Raw genomic sequence first — 6,836 nt, 5'->3', positions numbered from 1 at the left:
TATTCAAACTATTCTATGAATAGAATAGACAATGTCAGACCAGATGGCCTCTGAGGTTCTTTCCGATACCTAAATATTATACCATGGGAACTTCCTTCCAGATCTTCAGCTTTTGGAAAAAAACAACAACAACAGGAAAGTGTGTTTTCCCCCATAACTCATAATAGGGATGTTACGGACTGAATATTTGCCTTCCCCCCAAATTCATATGTTGAAGCCCTAAGCACCAATATGATGGTATTTGGAGTTGTAGCCCTTGGGAAGTAATTAAGGTTAGATTAAGTCATGAAGGTGAGCCTTCATGATGGGATTAGTGGCTTTATAAAAAGAGGAAGATATGTCTCTTAATCTGAGAGAGAGAGAGAGAGAGAGAGAGAGAGAGAGAGAGAGAGAGAGAGAGAAAGAGAGAGAGAGAGAGAGAGTTTTTGTGTGTACCACAGAAAGGACTGGCACCTTGATCTTGGATTTCCCAGCCTTCAGAACTATGAGAAATAAATTTTTATTACTTAAGCCACCCAGCCTGTGGTATTTTGTTATGGCAGCCTGGGCTAACTAATATAAGGAAATTGGTCTGGATGATCTGCTGCTTTCTGATTCCAGAATTTATTCAAAGTTGCTTGAGTACAATATTTAGGAAAATTGAGGACATATCCAGCTGTAATTTTCTTGATATCCTATAAACATTGGAAATCTATTCAGAATTATTTAATACAAATGTGTTACATCATAATAAGTTTAGTTTATCAATTTGCAAACTCTTCAGTCTCAAGGAATACTGAAAAACTGTGTTTTACACTTGTTCACTCCTCCCTACCTTCATTTCAGTAATATTATTTTACTCATTTGTAACAGAAGTGCATAATACTTAGATTGTGAATCCCTGAAAAGAAAATAGATAAGAATTCAAAACTCATATGCAGACTAATCTAAGTAAGGAATGCAAATGCAATGATGAATCCAACAAGAAATAAAATCTCTGTAAAAACCTGATAAGAAATGAGGCATACAGATAAAAAGAGAAAAGGTGAGATGAAGGGGGAAAATCATTCTGAATTTTTAAAAATATTTTAAACCATCATCAATCTCAGTGAATAAAATAATACAAAAACTGCATGTAACAATGGTTCAGCTAATTTGGTAAGAATGAAGAACACCTGAGTGTCTTTTAAAGTCAACAGTCCTCTAAGATATCACCATTTACAGAAGATAAGAAAGGGAACAGTTTGTGTGTGTAGGGAAATCAGTATACAAGTAGAGAAAAATTGTCAGTGCACTTTAGATAATATCAGAGTAGGAAAAGCACTGGGTATCCTTTGCCTCAACTTCAGATAAGTAAAGGAGTAAGAGGCCAATATTAAAGGGAAAAAATATAAATTAGCACTGGAAGGAAAATAATCTGTAGGGGTTGGCCACTGCTTAAATAAGCCTTTCCTTCACTCTACTGCAAAGGAAGGAAGGAAGAATGAGTGTAAAGAAAACTAAAATGTCTATTACTTTTTGATTATGAGGAAATGGTATAGAGAAATACTCTTAATTTTAACTGAAAATCTTTCACTCTCTTCTTCTAACTGGTATTTTAGGTCTTTTACTTTCCTTTCTCCTTCCTCTACAAGGTCTTTTACTTTCCTTTCTCCTTCCTCTTCTTTATCATATTTTTACAAAGAATTGAGATTGACAACAGAAACCTAGGTGTGAAGGAAATTGAAATAATTTATATTTCCCTAATTTTGCCTCTTGTGCATCACATAAATACTTAGATAGATTTACACCCAGTATAGGGAGTGTTCAAAGTGGCTTTCCTTATAACAGTTCTAAACTGGATACAACCCAAATGCTCATCAAAAGGAGAATGGTATAGTCATACAATGGAATACAACATAACAATAAAAAAGAATAATCTATTTTATTAGCAAAAGATAGTCATTTCTAGGAGCAAACAAACAACACTGCCCAAATACAAGCGTAATAAAAATCATGGATGAATCTCATAGATAGTTTGAGTGAAAATAAATCCAGACACACAAGAAAGTTCAGACTGTTTGGCAGTATGTATGATTTCATTTTATAGATAGTTCAAGAACAAGTAAGACCAATCCATGGTGATAGAAGTCAGAACAGCGGTTACCTCTTGGGCATGGTGAGGCACAAAGGAATCTTAAAAAGTGCTGGAAATGTTCTCCATCTTGATGTGGGTGATGGTTAAAAGGTTATGCATATGCAAATAACTATTAAACTGCATAATTAAGAGTAATGTAGTTTACACACTTTATATATATATATATGTTATATCTCATTTTAATAAGACATAAAGATCAGATGACATGTAGAGGCTCTGTAGCAAATATGTTAGTTGTGGAGAATCCTGGTGTTAGCACTTCAAAAGAAAGACTGTTGTCCTCCAGAGCAGCTGAGTCTGAGAAACAAAAACAGGCTTGTGGAACTGACAATTGGAAGACCCATTCTGCATACATTAAGACATCACAGACAGGGAAAACAAATAGTGGTTTTAATTATGAGCCCTAAATAAAGAACCCCAAGACTGGAAGCTCCAAACTATAGACTTTGGCTTGCAATTTATCTACTTCTCACATGGGCAACTCTATTTTGCAACTTCCAACAATGGTCATAGTAGAGAATTATTTGTTCAACAATGGTAATTCTTCTAAGAAATTCAGAAGGAAAGTTAACAAGAAAATATATGTAGAAAGTAATTACCAGGGAAAAACAGAATACAAATGAGACATAAAGGTAACGGAGATAAAGGCAATAAAAACAGATAATTGCTATGATTATAACTTAAATTTGATTCAGTTTCTCAGTAGCCAGCAAACAGGGGCTAAAGCTAATCAGGTTTTTAATTTTCATTGTCAGGAAAGAAGACAAATATCAGTCTGCCGAAGGAAATAAGACTTTTTTCTGGAATTGAATTTATGTTTAAATCCCTGCTAAGTGATACCCACTGAATCCAACAATATGGTAAAATAGAAAAATTACTGAATTGAAATAAAAAAAAAACACCTAGATTTTGATCAAGAACTCATCACTCTCCAGTTGGGCAATTCCAACATTTATGAACCTCAGTTTCCTTATCTTTAAAATCATAATAATTAATAATGATAATAATAATGATATAATAGATAACACAAACATGCTTGCTATATGGTGGGTGCTGAATCCAGTCCTCACTAAAGCTTTATTAATAAGGAACCTGATGCTCCCCTGCCACAGCAGAGTAGCGCGGACGTGAGGCTTGGGTACATTGAAGAATGGGCTCCACCATAATCCACCGCCATAGGCCAGGAAGGCATTGCTGCTGGAGGTGTAATGGACGTTAATACTGCTTTACTGGTGATATGCAAGCTATCCAGGATAGATAAGGTTGGAGCAGATGGCCTCTCAGCTACTTTCCAATACACCAATACTATAGGAACAACACTATAGGAACTTCCTATAGTATAGGAAGACCTCCCTCACCACCCTCATCCATGGTGGCCTAGCACGCAGAATTCACGAAGCTGCCAAAGCCTTAGGCAAGCGCCAAGCTCATCTTTGTGTGCTTTCATCCAACTGATGAACCTATGTACTTCAAGTTGGTGGAAGCCCTCTGTGCTGAACACCAAATCAACCTACTTAAGGTTGATGACAATAAGAAACTAGGAGAATGGGTAGGCCTCTGTATAACTGACAGAGGGGAAACCCAGTAAAGTGGTTGGCTGGAGTTGTGTGGTGGATAAGGACTATGAGGAAGAGTCTCACACCAAGGATGTCATCGAGGAGCACTTCAAATGCAAGAAGTGAACAAATAAACTTTTTAAAGAAAAACTTAAAAAAGAAAATTTTAAAAAGACATGCCTAGGATCAATGGATACACTACAATAGACTAGGCCTAATCAATCATATTTTCTTTTGTATAACAATTGGTTTAGGGGTGAGTCTGTGATCCAAATATGCTCAAAGAGATACAGGAGAAAGTGTATTGAAAAGTTTGGGAAACTTTTTCATCCTTGGTTAAAGAGAGGCATTCAAAGAGAAACTCCTGTTACCTATGTTGGATGTGATAGGACGTGATGGGGCACGATGTTGATCCTCTTAAAATCAAGAGGATCACAGAGAAACCACCCTATGGCTTCTAATATTTTGAGCATGGAATTAACCATTCCTAAAACCACATATCTCTGATTTTCTTTGATGGGATATTAAAAAGCCCACTTTAAAACCAATCTTAGTAGTGTATTTTGCACCTTGCTGACAAAAGCATTCTACCTGGTTCAATGAGCAACTGAGTACATGCAAATGGAGGCTGAATGTTTTGATGATAAAAAGACAAGAATATTCTCTTCTGGTGGCTTCTGTTAGTGAAGCAAGAATAGAATTTACTGAGTGTCAGTGAAGAAAGTGAGAGGGTTTAAAATGTTTGAGAGAGGGAAAATATGAAACAGTCATCTTGAGGAATATGCAAGTAAGTTTACAAAGGATATATAGGACTGCTTAACACTCCTAAGTCACTAGTGAAGACTAGTGACTATAATCTTAAAGCACAAAACCATCAGCATGGTACCGTTTATCTCTGTAATGTTCAGATATTCTGGTGCATACACAGAATAAGCAGAATGATGATTTTATTCAGGTTTAGCATTTTGCTGGGCAAGCTGTGAAAGCACTAGAGAAAGACAAAGGAGTTGAGGGTCCCTGCAAGGGAGTGATTGATATGATTAACATGCAGGGTATCATGGGGAAAAAATTTGAGAATATGATAAGGCAGATGAAAGTGAAGCATAGGTTAGGTCAAAAGTTTGGATATTTCAATGGAAGCAAAAGAACTGATAGAGAGAAGAAGCTAAGTTAACTTAGAAAGAGAATATGTAAGTGGACAGGGTAAGGTGTTTATATATGAGAATTCTGAGAGGCTAACTATTGGATACAACAATAAAATAGAAGGCATAGTCACATGAAATAATGGTAGGCGTAAAGTTAGAAAGGAATGAGCTAAGTATTAAGATATTTAACAACCAAGAGAAGAACCTTGGAAACTTTAGATGACAGCAAAAAAGAGAACTAATAGGAAATCTACTCTGAAAGCAGGAACTCCAAAGGACTTAAAAAATGGGAGCATAAAGAAGAAATGGCCTGAAAGTAGTAATGAGATATAAAGAGGACAGTTACACCACCTCCAGGCCCTATGCTAGTGGGATTTGGCAGTAAAAACAAGCGGAAAAATGAATTGGTAATGCTGTGGGTAAAAGTTAACTAAATTGTATAATTTCAATTTCTTTAACTATTGATTATTGCTAATATTGGCTTTCTAGAGTAGTCAGAGGATAAAAATGGGAAAATATATATATATATATATATATATATATATATATATATATACACACACACACACACACACAGACAGCTGTCAGTATTTTAGAACAAAAAACACAGTCACATCCCTGTAACTCCCATTTAAAGTTCCTACCACAGTATTAAATATAGATCTTTTGGCTGTTTGTATTGACTTTTTATTTTCTGCATGCACTCTTCAGTAGACATTGAAGAGTGAGTGATGAGAAAATTCACCTCTGTGGGTTAGCCATACAAACCTCAAGTGGATAATTCATTTGAAAATAGTTCCAACTTAGTAGTTTAGCCAGGAATCTATCAAAAGCATATGTGAATTTTCACTAGGAAAAAAACACCCACATTTAATCCAAAGTTCAAACTGAATTTCCAAAAATTATGAACTCACAATTAAAGAAAAATCACAAAATGTACAAGAAGATACCTGGACAAAAGGAAATACATAATCTCAAGACTAAATATTGGAATTATCAGATGCAGACTTTAAAATAACTATTCAGAAAATATTTAAAGAAACAAAATCTTGAAGATGTGAGTATAGAAAAAGAAAATTTGAGAATAACCATATTGATCTGTAAAACAACCCATGAAAGGGAATAAAATAATGCCTGACATACAGAAAACTTCAAAGTAATTTTTTTTTTTTACTTTTTAAGCTATGTTTTAAACTGGGTGATGGGAACACAAGTCTTCATTGCATCATTATTCTTTATATTGTTAATATTTTAATACATATTTTATAAATATGCAATGTTTAATAAACTGATTAAAATAAGTAAATAACTTTAAGGCCATTCTAAGAAATATTACACAGCCATTTAAAATGTAGAGACAAAGGTAAGTGTCTAATAGAAAATATATCTTAGAAATATCTTTTAGTAAGAAAAGGAAATCAATGGGTGATATATACAGGCTAATTGCATTTCTATACAGCAAATATAAAAGTTCAATAAGCTTATACTTATAGTTATTACTGCATATGTATATGTACACCTACCCATATCTATCATCTATCTATCTATCTATCTATCTATCTAGTATATATGTAAAAGGTTGGAAAATATCTGGGAAGATACACACTAGTGTGTTACAAATGTTACAGGGAGAGAAAAGGAAGGGGGTTACTAAGAGGAAATTCACTTTTTACTACATGGATTGAGCATAATTAGTAGTAATAATAAACACTCTTGTAAAATTCACCCTTTGCCAGCCACCTAAGAAGGTCTTGCATGTTCCCAGTTCCAATCACTATCTCCTACCTCCCCACAAAGTAACTACTCTGTTAACTTTTACCGTAATCGCTGCTATGTATTTCTTTATACTTTATCACCAAAGCATACACCCCTAGGCACTGTAGCTTTGTCCAACTTTTTCTTAATTTCATATAATTTTCAGTCTCTTTAATCTACAGGTTTCACATGCATGCCTTTGCCCTTACTATTTATCAGTTGAAGAATCAGAACCATTTGACCTACAGCATTTCACAGTCTGGA

The 6,836-nt window shown here is 34.7% G+C and overlaps 1 pseudogene; it reads left to right on the top strand.

Moving 5' to 3' along the window:
- Positions 1 to 996: 996 nt before the first annotated feature.
- On the top strand, positions 997 to 3,798 carry LOC109458269 (small ribosomal subunit protein eS12 pseudogene; annotated as a pseudogene).
- The last annotated feature ends 3,038 nt before the right edge of the window (positions 3,799 to 6,836 follow it).

This window comes from Rhinolophus sinicus, chromosome 17, assembly GCF_057876585.1.
Source record: "Rhinolophus sinicus isolate RSI-liver-muscle chromosome 17, RSI-T2T, whole genome shotgun sequence".
In the NCBI taxonomy this organism is placed as follows: domain Eukaryota; kingdom Metazoa; phylum Chordata; class Mammalia; order Chiroptera; family Rhinolophidae; genus Rhinolophus; species Rhinolophus sinicus.
This window is presented reverse-complemented; position numbering and strand designations above follow the sequence as displayed.